The sequence below is a fragment of the Bufo bufo genome, chromosome 7 (assembly GCF_905171765.1).
Source record: "Bufo bufo chromosome 7, aBufBuf1.1, whole genome shotgun sequence".
In the NCBI taxonomy this organism is placed as follows: Eukaryota; Metazoa; Chordata; class Amphibia; order Anura; family Bufonidae; genus Bufo; species Bufo bufo.
In genome coordinates, this window is record NC_053395.1 from 123676405 (window position 1) to 123693198 (window position 16794).

Consider the following 16794-nt stretch of genomic DNA (forward strand, 5'->3'; position numbering starts at 1 on the left):
ATGTACCTTGGTAGAAAGGTAGGGTAAGAAAATAGAACAAAACATATTAAAACAAAAGAAAGAACAAGCATAGTTATATATGCATCATACATGTGGGGGTTAGATGGTCAAGTGACCGAGAGGGAGGTCGTATAACACCCTGAATAGGGCTATAGGGTTATCAGCGAGGATGGGTCTAGCTGTAAAGCTGGGCAAATTGGGGGCCACAAATGTTGTATTCGTTACTGAACATATCAAACGCCTGCATGGACATAACATTTAACAGTAAGCACAACCTTTGCGATCAGGAACAGAATGCAGTCCTAACTATTGATCTTGAGAAAGGCTTCTGGGAGTGAGATGAAGGCCTCTTTTCCTGGATCGTGAGGACTTCAGGGTTCGTAGTACCTCAAAGGGAGTCACTTTGGGGAGGTCCGGTAGGTCACCCAGATCTTCAAAGATTTCCCAATTATCAATAGGCATAGGAGAGACGTTCAGAAGATCAAAGGCAGCTGCTAGATCCGAATATGATGAGATATTGACCTTCTTTCCAGCAAAGGAGAATGCAAGTCCAAAAGGGTAGGACCAACGATATAAAACTTTGTTGGACCGGAGCCAATCGGTCAATGGTTTAAGCTCCCTGCGTTTTTTCAAAGTAGAAGGAGCTAAGTCCTGATATATTTCCAGCTTAGAGTCCTCATAGGCTAAGTCAGTATGGTTGCGTGCGGCTTCCAAGATGGCGGACTTTACAGGGAAGTTTAAAAACTTGCATATGATGTCTCTGGGTGGTTCAGATGGTTTGGGTTTAGGGCGGAGGGCTCTATGCGCCCGTTCAATAATAATATCTTGTGGAAAATCGGGACACAGCAATGAGCTGCATATGGTGAGGACGGCTGTGGTTATATCACCTGGCAGCACCGCCTCTGGTATCCCTCTGAACCTTAAGTTATTGCGGCGCGCGGCACCCTCTATTTTCTTGGTCTTCAAGGGCATTATGGAGCTCGTTTAGGTGAGCTGTGCACCGGCTGAGAGAGGACGACACTGCGGCTTAGTGATTTAGGGTTGCGACTTGGTGTGATTCCAGGGTCTCCACCCGTTCCCCGATGTGCCTCACCTCCTGCCTGCATGCTGAAAGCTCAGCAAGTATAGGTTCCATAACCCTGTTAAGGGCCCGATCTAGGAATTTTCTCGTCAGCGGCAAGTCGGAGCTGACCTGATTGTCTTCCGCATCGCTTTTTCCCTCTGAAAGGACAGGAGCTCGCTTTAGTGCCTTAGGCTGCGGGGCCGGCGCCATCTTGGATTCTCTTGCTGCGACCGTTGCAGCTGCTTTCTTAAGGTATTTCTCCATATCCCCAGATGGAATCTGGCCCTTAGGGGTGGCAAGGTGTTCTCCTTGCTTCGGGTTTCCAATTTTCACCATTCTCACTCGATTGTGCTGGAAAATGCTGGTGTTAGAGACGAACCTCCTAGCAGAGCAGGGAACTATGCAACCATCTCCGTCTGGCGCTAGCTCCGCCCCCTGTGAATCGCTTTCTTGAGGTCATGCCACAGCATCTCAATTGGGTTGAGGTCAGGACTCTGACTGGGCCACTCCAGAAGGCGTATTTTCTTCTGTTTAAGCCATTCAGATGGCCTTAAGTTCTCCTGCAAAATGTCTTGATAAACTTGGGAATTCATTTTTCCTTCGATGATAGCAATCCGTACAGGCCCTGACGCAGCAAAGCAGCCCCAAACCATGATGCCCCACCACCATACTTCACAGTTGGGATGAAGTTTTACCAAACAACTCAACTTTGGTTTCATCTGTCCACAGAATATTTTGCCGGTACTGCTGTGGAACATCCAGGTGCTCTTGTGCAAACTGTAAACGTGCAGCAATGTATTTTTTGGACAGCAGTGGCATCCTCTGTGGTATCCTCCCATGAAATCCATTCTTGTTTAGTGTTTTACGTATCATAGATTCGCTGACAGGGATGTTAGCATATGCCAGAGACTTTTGTAAGTCTTTAGCTGACACTCTAGGATTCTTCTTCACCTCATTGAGCAGTCTGCGCTGTGCTCTTGCAGTCATCTTTACAGAAAGGCCACTCATAGGGAGAGTAGCAGCAGTGCTGAACTTTCTCTATTTATAGAAAATTTGTCAACAATTCTTAATCATAGGTCTTCTGAGAGCTCTTTTGTGCAAGGCATCATTCACATCAGGCAATTCTTCTTGTAAAAAGCCAACCCAGAACTGGTGTGTGTTTTTTATAGGGCAGGGCAGCTGTAACCAATACCTCCAATCTCATCTCATTGATTGGACTCCAGTTGGCTGACCCCTCACTCCAATTAGCTCTTGGAGATGTGATTAGTCTAGGGGTTCACATACTTTTTCCACCTGCACTGTGAATGTTTACATGGTGTGTTCAATAAAAACTTGGTAACATTTAATTCTTTGTGTGGTATTAGTTTAAGCAGACTGTGATTGTCTATTGTTGTGACTTAGATGAAGATCAGATCACATTTTATGACCAATTTGTGCAGAAATCCATATCATTCCAAAGGGTTCACATACTTTTTCTTGCAACTGTATTTTCAGACTCTATACTGACAGGGAATGTCCCACAGGATTGGCGCATGGCAAATGTGGTGGCAATATTCAAAAAGGGTCCAAAAACAGAGCCTGCAAACTATAGGCCGGTAAGTTTAACATCTGTTGTGGGTAAACTGTTTGAAGGTTTTCTAAGAGATACTATCTTAGAGCATCTCAATGGAAATAAGCAAATAACGCCATATCAGCATGGCTTCAAGAGGGATCAGTCATGCCAAACTAATTTAATCAGTTTCTATGAGGAGGTAAGTTCTAGACTTGACAGCGGCGAATCAATGGATGTCGTATACCTGGACTTCTCCAAAGCATTTGACACTGTACCACATAAAAGGTTAGTATATAAAATAATGCTCGGACAAGGAGAAAATGTCTGTATGTGGGTAAGTAACTGGCTCAATGATAGAAAACAGAGGGTGGTTATTAATGGTACACACTCAGATTGGGTCACTGTCACTAGTGTGGTACCTCAGGGGTCAGTATTGGGCCCTATTCTCTTCAATATATTTATTAATGATCTTGTAGAAGGCTTGCATAGTAAAATATCAATTTTCGCAGATGACACTAAACTGTGTAAAGTAATTAACACTAAAGAGGACAGTATACTACTACAGAGGGATCTGGATAGATTGGAGGCTTGGGCAGATAAGTGACAGATGAGGTTTAACACTGACAAAGTTATGCACATGGGAAGGAATAATGCAAGTCACCCGTACATACTAAATGGTAAAACACTCGGTAACACTGACATGGAAAAGGATCTAGGAATTTTAATAAACAGCAAACTAAGCTGCAAAAACCGGTGTCAGGCAGCAGCTGCCAAGGCCAATAAGATAATGGGTTGCATCAAAAGGGGCATAGATGCCCGTGATAAGAACATAGTCCTACCACTTTACAAATCGCTAGTCAGACCACACATGGAGTACTGTGTACAGTTCTGGGATCCTGTGAACAAGGCACACAAAACAGAGCTGGAGAGCGTTCAGAGGAGGGAAACGAAAGTAATAACTGGAATGGGGCAACTACAGTACGCTGAAAGATTATCAAAATTTGAGTTATTCACTTTAGAAAAAAGACGACTGAGGGGAGATCTAGGTACTATGTATAAATATATCAGGGGTCAGAACTGAGATCTCTCCCATCATCTATTTATCCCCAGGACTGTGACTGTGACGAGGGGACATCCTCTGCGTCTGGAGGAAAGAAGGTTTGTACACAAACATAGAAAAGGATTCTTTACGGTAAGAGCAGTGAGACTATGGAACTCTCTGCCTGAGGAGGTGGTGATGGTGAGTACAATAAAGGAAAGAGGGGCCTGGATGTATTTCTGGATTGTAATAATATTACAGGCTATAGCTAATAGAGAGGGGTCGTTGATCCAGGGAGTTAGTCTGATTGCCTGATTGGAGTCGGGAAGGAATTTTTTATTCCCCTAAAGTGGGGAAAATTGGCTTCTACCTCACAGGTTTTTTTTGTGCCTTCCTCTGGATCAACTTGTAGGATGACAGGTCGAACTGGATGGACAAATGTCTTTTTTCGGCCTTATGTACTAAGTTACTATGTTACCATCCCCCTGATATTTTTCCTAGAGCAGATGCTTATGCTGATGCAATAAGAGATGGTGGAAGAATAACAGCTTCTGCATCTTGCTGGCCACCCTGTAACTGAAGGAGGAAGTAAAGGATGAGGATATGCCACTGGAGAAGCAGCAGGAGGAGGAGGTGTCGCTTGTACAGGACGATGAGGCTGTTGATGACAAATACATTGGCCATAATGACCAGTCATCTCAGTTAGGGGCGGAGCTGGAAAGAACTGGGTCCTCAGACATGGTGAGAATGGCAAGCCGTATGCTTGCTTAGGTACTAAAAGGTATATCATTCACATGAAGCAATCTGATTATTACTGATAGCCTTGGGGCGGGGGTTAATCGGAACGGGATGCCGGCTGAAATCATTCAGCCAGCATCCTGTCACAACGCCAGGGGGGGTCATGTAACCCCCCGTATCAGCGATTGCCGCAAACCGCAGGTCAATTTACCGTGGGGATCAGAAACTTTAGTGTCCCTAAAATAAAGATTTTGCACCCCCCCCTGCACCCCTGCATGATTTTTTGCCGGCTGGTGGTGCAGGGAAGGGAGTTGTGGGCGGTGGGGGCGGTGCGGGAGGCGGGCGGTGCGGGAGGCGGGATCGCGATCCCCCGCCCGCCTCCTCTTGAAAATTCGTTGGCGTCTAGTGGGTATACCAGGGTGTCAGCACATTGCTGACACCCTGGTATAAACGGCTGACATCTGTGCAGATGTCAGCTGTTTAACCCTTTCCATACCGCGGTCCGTACGGACCGCTGTATGGAAAAAGTTAACAGTAAGAGGGAGCTCCCTCCCTCTCCCATCGGGGGGCTGCTGTGCCTTTGCAGCCCCCCGATGGAGAGGGAGAGAGCCCCGTCCTTACCCTTCCCCGTCTGCGAAGTTCTGACCAGTACTGAGCAGACGGGGAAGGTTCCCATGGCAACAGGACGCCGTGTCAGGCATCCTGCTGTCCATGGTGCTGAACAGATCTGTGCTAAAGGCAGAGATCTGTTCAGACAAAGTGTAAGTAAAATACAGTACAGTACACTATATATTGTACTGTACTGTATTATACAGACATCAGACCCATTGGATCTTCAAGAACCAAGTGGGTCTGGGTCAAAAAAAAAGTTAATAAAAAGGGGAAAAAAAGTAAAAATCAAAAAACACATTTATCACTGATTAAAAATGAAAGAAATTTAATTCCCTACACATGTTTGGTATCGCCGCGTCCGTAACGACCTGATCTATAAAACGGTCATGTTACTTTCCCCGCATGGTGAACGCCATAAAAATAAAAACTATTAGGAAATTGAAATTTTGCCCACCTTACTTCCCAAAAAAGGTAATAAAAGTCATCAGAAAAGTCGCATGTACGCCAAAATAGTACGAATCAAACCGTCATCTCATCCCGCAAAAATCATACCCTACCCAAGATAATCGCCCAAAAACTGAAAAAACTATGGCTCTTAGACTATGGAAACACTAAAACATGATTTTTTTTGTTTCAAAAATGAAATCATTGTGTAAAACTTAAATAAATAATAAAATGTATACATATTAGGTATTGCCGCGTCCGTATTGACCGGCTCTATAAAAATATCACATGACCTAACCCCTCAGGTGACCACCGTAAAAAATAAAAATAAAAACGGTGTAAAATTTTTTTGCCCATCTTACGTCACATAAAGTGTAATAGCAAGCGATCAAAAAGTCATATGCACCCCAAAATAGTGCCAATTAAACCGTCATCTCATCCCGCAAAAAATTAGACCCTACTTAAGATAATCGCCCAAAAACTGAAAAAACTATGGCTCTTAGACTATGGAGACACTAAAACATTTTTTTTGTTTTAAAAATGAAATCATCGTGTAAAACTTACATAAATAAAAAAATTGTATACATATTAGGTATCGCCGCGTCCGTGACAACCTGCTCTATAAAATTACCACATTATCTAACCTGTCAGATGAATGTTGTAAATAACAAAAAAAAAAAAAACGTGCCAAAAAATCTATTTCTTGTTACCTTGCCGCACAAAAAAAGTGTAATATAGAGCAACTAAAAATCATATGTACCTTAAACTAGTACCAACAAAACTGCCACCCTATCCCGTAGTTTCTAAAATGGGGTCACTTTTTTGGAGTTTCTACTCTAGGGGTGCATCAGGGGGGCTTCAAATGGGACATGGTGTAAAAAAAAACAGTCCAGCAAAATCTGCCTTCCAAAAACCGTATGGCATTCCTTTCCTTCTGCGCCCTGCCGTGTGCCCGTACAGCGGTTTACGACCACATATGGGGTGTTTCTGTAAACTACAGAATCAGGGCCATAAATAATGAGTTTTGTTTGGCTGTTAACCCTTGCTTTGTAACTGGAAAAAAAATATTAAAATGGAAAATAAGCCAAAAAAGTGAAATTTTGAAATTGTATCTCTATTTCCCATCAAATCTTGTGCAACACCTAAAGGGTTAACAAAGTTTGTAAAATCAGTTTTGAATACCTTGAGGGGTGTAGTTTCTTAGATGGGGTCACTTTTATGGAGTTTCTACTCTAGGGGTGCATCAGGGGGGGCTTCAAATGGGACATGGTGTCAAAAAAACAGTCCAGCAAAAGCTGGCTTCCAAAAACCATATGGCGCACCTTTCCCTCTACGCCCTACTGTGTGCTCGTACAGTAGTTTATGGCCACATATGGGGTGTTTCTGTAAACTACAGAATCAGGGCCATAAATAATTAGTTTTGTTTGGCTGTTAACCCTTGCTTTGTAACTGGAAAAAAAATATTAAAATGGAAAATCTGCCCAAAAAGTGAAATTTTCAAAATTGCATCTCTATTTTCGATTAAATCTTGTGCAACACCTAAAGGGTTAACAAAGTTTGTAAAATCAGTTTTGAATACCTTGAGGGGTGTAGTTTATAGAATGGGGTCATTTTTGGGGCGGTTTCTATTATGTAAGCCTCGCAAAGTGACTTCAGACCTGTAGTGGTCCCTAAAAATTGGGTTTTTGTAAATTTCTAATTTGCTTCTAAACTTCTAAGCCTTGTAACATCCCCAAAAAATAAAATATCATTACCAAAATGCTACAAACATGAAGTAGACATATGGGGAATGTAAAGTCATCACAATTTTTGGGGGTATTACTATGTATTACAGAAGTAGAGAAACTGAAACTTTGAAATTTGCTAATTTTTCAAAAATTTTGGTAAATATGGTATTTTTTATGAAAATTTTTTTCTTTTTTTGACCCAATTTTAGCAGTGTCATGAAGTACAATATGTGACGAAAAAACAATCTCAGAACGGTCTGGATAAGTCAAAGCGTTTTAAAGTTATCAGCACTTAAAGTGACACTGGTTAGATTTGCAAAAAATGGCCAAGTCCTTAAGGTGAAATAGGGCTGAGTCCTTAAGGGGTTAATATCAAAGCAAAATGAGGGAATGTTTTCCTGTTGCTGAAAGTGAGGTAAAATTGTTTTAATACCAGGATATACTGAGTATGCCCCTCACCAACATCCCACTGTCTCTGCTACCACGAGTATCAGAAGCTGCATCAGCAAAAGCAGCCAGATAAGAATCATCAACATAAATCATCAACATTTGTGCCACTGACACAAATCAGCAAACAGAGACGTACTGCATGAACATCCAGATTCAGTCCTACCTGGACTGTTTATTTTTTCCAGTGCATACCATGTTCCCTGACCCCATGGACTTCTGTCCAGCCAGATTGGAACTGACCTAGAATGGTCTCTCTGTACTGTCTTGTCCAACCTTCAGTGTCATCTCAGGGAGAGTTTTCACAGCGGCAGATGGCATCATGGAATCTCCTCCAGTATGGAAAACATCACTTCTTTAAAAACACATGAGGCATGAATCTGTGAGGATTTTCACACAGCTCTGGTATAGTTGCATAGTTACATAGCTAATACAGTTGAAAAAAGACATTAGTTCATTAAGTTCAACCAAGGGATAGTGTAACGGTCACGTCCACACACACACACAGGGGAAAGGATAGTGACCACTGCGCTCCACCCTCACCCCTGTCCCTGCCTACTTGCCTCACGAGTCCTGATGACAGGGGACAACTGGACGACAGTCCCTAACTTAGGATATGTGCAGGGAAGACAGACAAGACAAAATACGGAACATGAACGGACCGGGTCAGAACCAAGAGAGCTACGCAGTACAAAGGATTAAGCAAAGAATGGTCAGGAGAAGCCGGGGTCAAATACCAGGAGAGCAGAGAAGTACAAGAGGAGTCCTAAGAAAGTAGTCAGGTGGGAGCCGAGGTCACAATACCAGGACGGATGCACAGAACAGGAGGAGCAGGCAAAAGGATGGTCAGGGAACAGGATCAGGTAAGTATTCAGCAGTCCAACAAATAGCCAGAAACCTAGAAATTAACAGGCAACCTGTAGCCAGCAGGCTGCCTGTATTTATAGTGGGCAGTGAGGGTCATGTGACGTGGCCAGCGTCACATGACCGACAAACCAACCAGTCGAGCACCGAGTGATCAGCTCGGCGCTCAAGGCAGACTAGGAGCAGGGAGCCACCCAGCTAGTAAAGCCGCCCTGGGAATGAGGTCAAACACAGAACCTCATTCCAAAAGCTAAGCAACAGGTCTGCGGGCAATGGGGGACCGAGTGCACATTCGGAACCCCGTGACAGTACCCCCCCCCTTTTACGAGGGGCCACTGGATCCAAGAATTCAGGTGATGGCTTTTCAGGGTGTTCTAAATGAAATTTACGAACAAGTCTAGGAACATGAACCTCCCTGGCAGGTACCCAAGATCTCTCTTCAGGTCCATACCCCTTCCAGTGAATCAGATACTGCAAGGAATTACGCACCTTCCTGACATCCACTATTTTAGACACCACATACTCGACAGCATCATTAACAAGAACCGGCGGAGGCGAGGCTTTTGATGGTACTACCGGTTCAAAATATTTTTTAAGCAGAGATTTATGGAACACATTATGAATGTGGAATGACTCAGGCAGCTCCAACCTAAAAGATACCGGGTTAATCACTTCTGTGATCTTATATGGTCCAATAAAACGAGGAGCAAATTTTTTAGAAGTTACCTTGAGAGATAGATTCTTGGAGGACAACCATACTTTATCCCCAACCTGAAAGTTTACCCCCTTTGAACGTCTCCTATCGGCCTTGAGTTTTTGAGAACATTTAGCCTTTTCTAGGTTCGATTGAACCCGGGCCCAAACTGTGCACAGTTCGGAGGAGAGCTTATCCGCTTCAGGGTTAGAGGAGGAGACGGACGACCCAGAATGAAAACGGGGATGAAAACCATGGTTACAAAAGAAAGGGGAGACCCCAGCGGAAGAATTGACACGGTTATTCAAAGCAAATTCAGCCAACGGAAGGAATTTGACCCATAAGTGCTGGTCATCAGCAACATACAACCTCAAGAATTGTTCCACAGACTGATTAAGGCATTCAGTCTGCCCATTACTCTCAGGATGGTAGGCGGAAGAAAAAGACAATGAAATTTTACATCTTTGACAGAAGGCCCTCCAGAATTTGGACACAAACTGCACACCCCTGTCAGAAACAATATTTTCCGGGATGCCATGTAAACGAACAATCTCTCTCACAAAAATAGACGCCAGGGTTTTAGCATTCGGAAGTTTAGACAGGGGAATGAAATGAACCATCTTGCTAAACCTATCGACCACTACCCAAACCACAGTCTTACCCTCCGCCAGCGGTAGGTCAGTTATAAAGTCCATCGAGATATGGGACCAGGGTCTACTGGGAATGGGTAGGGGTCGTAGGTTACCAGCAGGGCGAGTCCTAGGTGTCTTAGACCTGGCACAAACCTCACAGGCTGACACGTAGGACTTGACATCCCTGGTCAGAGTGGGCCACCAATAAGATCTAGAAAGCAGATCCTTAGTGCCCTCAACACCCGGATGTCCACAAAAGGCAGAATCAAGAGACTCCCCCAACAGCTGGAGACGAAATTGTACGGGAACAAACAACTTATCTGTTGGGGTGGATGCCGGTGCCAGATGTTGTTCAGCCTTAATGCGAGCCGAGATATCCTGGGTTAGAGCTGCTAAGAAGATGTTTGTTGGTAGGATGGATTCAGGCGGCGTCTCAGTGGGTTGAAAAGCATGGAAGCTCCGAGATAATGCGTCTGCTTTCACATTTTTACTTCCCGGCCTGAACGTAATGGAGAAATCAAAACGGGTAAAAAACAGAGCCCATCGGGCTTGTCGGGGATTCAACCTCTTAGCTGACTCGAGAAACATTAGGTTTTTATGATCAGTGACAACAGTTACTCGATGCCTTGCCCCCTCCAAAAAATGCCTCCACTCCTCAAATGCCCATTTAATAGCCAGCAGCTCCCTATTCCCTATGTCGTAGTTTCTCTCCGTGGGAGAGAATTTCCTGGAGAAGAAGGCACACGGTCTTAGGTTAGTGAGGCTAGCAGGACCTTGTGAAAGGACTGCTCCTGCACCATCCTCGGACGCATCCACCTCCACAATAAAAGGTTTCTCCTGATCAGGCTGGATCAGAATGGGAGCGCTACTAAATGCATTTTTTAAGGTTTCAAATGAAGAGATGGCCTTGGTAGACCAATTCTCCAAATCCGCCCCTTTCTTCGTAAGGTCGGTCAATGGCTTAGCAATTACAGAAAAATTCATGATAAATTTACAATAGTAATTAGGGAAACCCAAAAACCGTTGTAAAGCCTTTAAGGATGAAGGCCTTACCCATTCCTTAATTGCTAAAACCCTACCAGGATCCATCTTAAAGGCGTGAGGAGTCAAAACATGCCCTAGAAACAGTATCTCCTGTACACCAAAGACACATTTCTCTTCCTTAGCGGATAGCTGGTTCTCCCTCAACACCTCTAATACTTGTTTGACATGAGACACATGAGATTCGAAATCTGGAGAGAATATCAAAATGTCGTCAAGATAGACAATAATAAATTTACCTAAGAACTCCCTGAGAATATCGTTCATTAAGTTTTGGAACACAGCTGGGGCATTGCTGAGTCCAAAAGGCATCACCTGATATTCAAAGTGTCCTATCGGAGTATTGAACGCTGTCTTCCATTCGTCTCCCTCCTTGATTCGGATTAGATTGTATGCCCCTTTCAGGTCAATCTTGGAAAACCAGGTTGCCCCCAGAACCTGGTTAAATAAATCCGGAATCAATGGGAGAGAGTATCTATTTTGGACAGTGATCTTATTCAATCTCCGGTAATCAATACAAGGCCTAAGACCACCATCCTTCTTTTTAACAAAAAAAAACCCTGCTCCCATAGGAGAGACTAAAGGTCTAATATGCCCTTTAGCAAGGCTCTCCTTAATATAATCTTCCATAGCCTTGCGTTCGGGCCCTGAAAGATTATAAATTCGCCCTTTAGGAAATTCGGCACCCTCTATTAGCTCTATGGAGCAATCATAAGGTCTATGGGGGGGTAGAACCTCTGGAGTAGGGGGTGAGAATACATCAGAAAATTCTTTAATAACTGAGGGTAATGTATTAGACCTTACTGAAACCCCAGCCTGGACCACGGACAAGCATGAGTCACACTTAGGTCCCCATTTCACCAACTCTCCTTTGGACCAATCAATTGTAAGGTTATGTAAACGGAGCCAAGGCAACCCTAGTACCACCTCAACCGGTAGGTTCTCCAGGACTAAAAGAGAACATCTCTCGGAGTGGCACACACCCACGGTCAGAGAAATTTCAGAGGTACATGACCTCACCGTACCACCCATCAGGGGAGTAGCATCAATAGCCAGAACATGGATAGGTGTAGGTAAAGCAAACATTGGAATACCCAATTTACTAGCAAATTCAAAGTCAATAAAGCTGGCCGCTGAACCAGAATCAATAAAGGCCTTACCCGGCCACTTATTAACCCCCAGAGAAATTGTTATGGGTACCAAAAGCTTATATTTAGAAAAATCATGGTGTACCTGGTCTTTAGGTTGTCTTGCCTTAGGAGATTTGTCAGAGAGGACCCTCTTAGGACACTTGTTGATCCAATGGCCAGGATCTCCACAGTAGAAGCACTCTCCGCGTCTGCGACGAAGATTACCCCGGGTCATGCCAACCTGCATGGGTTCCTCGGTGGAGGCCTCAGTGTTGTCCCTGGAAAAGGCCTCTGGCTGGAACACCATCTGAGAACAGAACTGTCGTTCTTGTCGTCTCTCTCTAACTCGTCGGTCAAGTCGGATAACTAGGGTCATCATCTCCTCTAAGGTCTCTGGAATTTGATAACTGACTAATAGATCTTTTAAATTATTAGACAGACCAGACCTAAACTGACTCTTCAGGGCTGGTTCATTCCATCCTGAGGGGACACACCACCGTCTGAATTGGGTGCAATACTCCTCTGCAGGGAGATGGCCCTGAACCAGTGCCCTAAGAGCCGTCTCGGCTACCAGGGCCCTGTCTGGTTCGTCATAGAGGGTACCCAGGGCCTGAAAAAAACCCTCCACAGAAGTCAGACAACTGGTCCCAGGAGGTAACGAGAATGCCCAGGCCTGGGGATCACCCTGTAGAAGAGAAATGATAGTCCCCACGCGTTGGCTCTCGGGACCGGAGGACACGGGGCGCAAACGGAAGTAGAGTTTGCAACTCTCCTTAAAGGAGAGAAACCTCTTCCGGTCTCCAGAAAAGGGTTCTGGGAGCTTGATCTGGGGTTCAAAATGTGGACTGGAGGGCAGAGGAGTGAAAGAACCTTGCCCTAACTCAAAAGAACAGAGTTTCTCTCCTAGCTCCTGCACCACCTAGAGACATGGTCAGTCAGGGTAGTAAGCGGATTCATGATACAGTGGTTATTGGGCCTGTTAATCTGTAACAGTCACGTCCACACACACACACAGGGGAAAGGATAGTGACCACTGCGCTCCACCCTCACCCCTGGCCCTGCCTACTTGCCTCACGAGTCCTGATGACAGGGGACAACTGGACGACAGTCCCTAACTTAGGATATGTGCAGGGAAGACAGACAAGACAAACGGGCCGGATCAGAACCAAGAGAGCTACGCAGTACAAAGGATTAAGCAAAGAATGGTCAGGAGAAGCCGGGGTCAAATACCAGGAGAGCAGAGAAGTACAAGAGGAGTCCTAAGAGAGTAGTCAGGTGGGAGCCAAGGTCACAATACCAGGACGGATGCGCAGAACAGGAGGAGCAGGCAAAAGGATGGTCAGGGAACAGGATCAGGTAAGTATTCAGCAGTCCAACAAATAGCCAGGAACCTAGAAATTAACAGGCAACCTGTAGCCAGCAGGCTGCCTGTATTTATAGTGGGCAGTGAGGGTCATGTGACGTGGCCAGTGTCACATGACCGACAGACCAACCAGTCGAGTACCGAGTGATCAGCTCGGCGCTCAAGGCAGACTAGGAGCAGGGAGCCACCCAGCTAGTAAAGCCACCCTGGGAATGAGGTCAAACACAGAACCTCATTCCAAAAGCTAAGCAACAGGTCTGCGGGCAATGGGGGACAGAGTGCACCTTCGGAACCCCGTGACAGATAGGTGTTGATGCGAATCCCAGAAGGAATTGAGACTCAGATTTCTACACATTTTCATAAGCATTAATGTTGTTTACTTTTAAGAATTCATCTAAACCCTTTTTAACCACTTGCCATCTGGGCCATTTGCCCCCTTCCTGACCAGGCCTAATTTTGCAAAACTGACATATCTCCCTTTATGTGGTAATAACTTTGGAACGCCTTTACTTTTCCAAGTCATTCAGAGATTGTTTTCTCGTGACACATTGTACTTCATGATAGTCATAAATTTGAGTCAATATATTTCACCTTTATTTATGAAAAAATCACAAATTTACCAAAAAATTTGAAAAATTCACAATTTTTGAAATTTCAATTTCTCTGCTTTTAAAACAGAAAGTGATACCTCATAAAATATTTATTAATTAACATTCCCCATATGTCTACTTCATGTTTGGATCATTTTGGAAATGTCATTTAATTTTTTTAGGACGTTAGAAGTTTAGAAGCAATTCTTCAAATTTTTAAGAAAATTGCCAAAACCCACTTTTTAAGGACCAGTTCAGGTCTGAAGTCACTTTGTGGGGCCTACATAGTGGATACCCCCATAAATGACCCCATTGTAGAAACTACACCCTTCAAGTTACTTAAAACCAATTTTACAAACTTTGTTAACCCTTTAGGCGCTCCACAGGAATTAAAGGAAAATGGAGATCAAATTTTTTAATTTCATTTTTTTTGCAGATTTTCCATTTTAATCCAATTTTTTCTTTAACACATCGATGGTTAACAGCCAAAAAAAACTCAATATTTATTACCCAGATTCTGTGGTTTACAGAAACACCCCACATGTGGTCATGAACTGCTGTATGGGCACACGGCAGGGCGCAGAAGAAAAGGAACTCCACATGGTTTTTAGATGCCATGTCCCATTTGAAGCCCCCTGATGCACCCTTACAGTAGAAACTCCCAAGAAGTGATCCCATTTTGGAAACTAGGGGATAAGGTGCCAGTTTAATTGCTACTATTTTTGGGTACATATGATTTTTTGATCATTCATTATAACACTTTATGGGGCAAGGTGACCAAAAAATGTGTTGTTTTAGCACAGTTTCTATTTATTTATTTTTACAGCGTTCACCTGAAGGGTTCAGTTAAGTGACATTTTTATAGAGCAGATTGTTACAGATGTGGCGATACCTAATATGTATACTTTTCTTATTTATAAAATTTTTACACAATAGGATTTTTTAAAGAAAAAAAATATGTTTTAATGTGTCCATGTTCTGAGAGCTATAGTTTTTTATTTTTTTTGAGAGATTTTCTTATGTAGGAGCTCATTTTTTGTGGGATGAGGTGACGGTTTTATTGGTACCATTTTGTGGGACATATGCGTTTTTGATCACTTGGTGTTGCACTTTTTGTGATGTAAGGTGACAAAAATTGCTTGTTTTGACACAGTTTTATTTTTTTTATTTTTTACGGTGTTCACCCGAGGGGTTATGTCATGTGATATTTTTATAGAGCTGGTTTTTACGGACGCGGCAATACCTAATATGTATACTTTTTTTTATTTGTTTCACTTTAACACAACCAAAAAAATGATGTTTTAGTGTCTCCATGTTCTAAGAGCTATAGTTTTTTTATTTTTTGAGAGGTTTTCTTATGTAGGATCTTATTTTTTGCGGGATGAGGTGACGGTTTTATTGGTACCATTTTGTGGGACATACGCATTTTTGATCACTTGGTGTTGCACTTTTTGTGATGTAAGGTGACAAAAATTGCTTGTTTTGACACAGTTGTTTTTTTTTTACGGTGTTCACCCGAGCGGTTAGGTCATGTGATATTTTTATAGAGCTGGTTTTTACGGACGCGGAAATACCTAATATTTATACTTTTTTTTATTTGTTTCATTTTAACACAATAATAGCATTTTTGAAACAAAACAAATGATGTTTTAGTGTCTCTATGTTCTAAGAGCTATAGTTTTCTTATTTTTTGAGAGATTTTCTTATGTAGGGGCTCATTTTTTGTGGGATGAGGTGACGGTTTTATTGGTACCTTTTTGTGGGACATACGCGTTTTTGATCACTTGGTGTTGCACTTTTTGTGATGTAAGGTGCCAAAAATTGCTCGTTTTGACACCGTTTTTTTTTTTTTTTTACGGTGTTTACCCGAGGGGTTAGGTCATGTGATATTTTTATAGAGCTGGTTTTTACGGACGCGGCAATACCAAATATGTCTATTTTATTTTATTTTTTCTATTTTAAAAAAATAAAATTATTCCTTACTTGGGGAATTTTTTTTTTTACATGTGAAACCTTTTCTTTATTTTATTTTTTCAACACTTTATTTTTTTATTTTACACTTTTCGTCCCCCATAAGGTCATACAAGACCTCTGGGGGACATTTACTTCACTTTTTCATTTTTTTTTTCACTGTTGACTGCTGATATAGTAGCCCCAGTTACAGGAGAAATACACCCCCCAGAGAGGCTGTACAGCATAATACTGCGCTGTACAGCCTCAGTGCAGGGCTGATCGAGGTCTCTGAAAGACCTCACACAGCTCCTGCACTCTCCGGTCCCGGCAGTCACATGACTGTGTATGCAGCGATCCAGAAGGCAGGGACACCTGGGCACTGTCCCTGCCTTCACTCTGGGTTGCCCTGCTGTCACTGACAGCGGGCAACCCGATCAGCAGCTGCACGATTAGCGTGCAGCTGCAGTTTCTGAACGGATGTTCTGGAACGTCCATTCAGAAATAGAGATCCACCTCCCGGACGTTTATATCCTATGGGCGAACGGGAGGTGGTTAAAACTGTCCACTGTTCATGCTGTGACCACGTCCTGAGGTAGTCTATTCCACTGCTTCACAGTTCTTACAGTAAAGAAGATTTGACACTTACAGAGATTGAACTTTTTCCTCTCCAATTGGAGGCATAGATCTGCCACTTCTGCTTTCTGCCTACCATCATGTTCCATACCATATGGCTACTGTTCCTGCTGCTGCCACTACAGCTGTTACTCCCTGTTTTTAAGCCCCTATATGTAATTTCCATTACTGCTACTGCCACTACCATTACCACTTCGCAGCCGCCACTGCTACTGCTACTGCCACTAAACAGCAGCACACAGATCTACTGCCTTGTCTGTTCCATGCTGTGC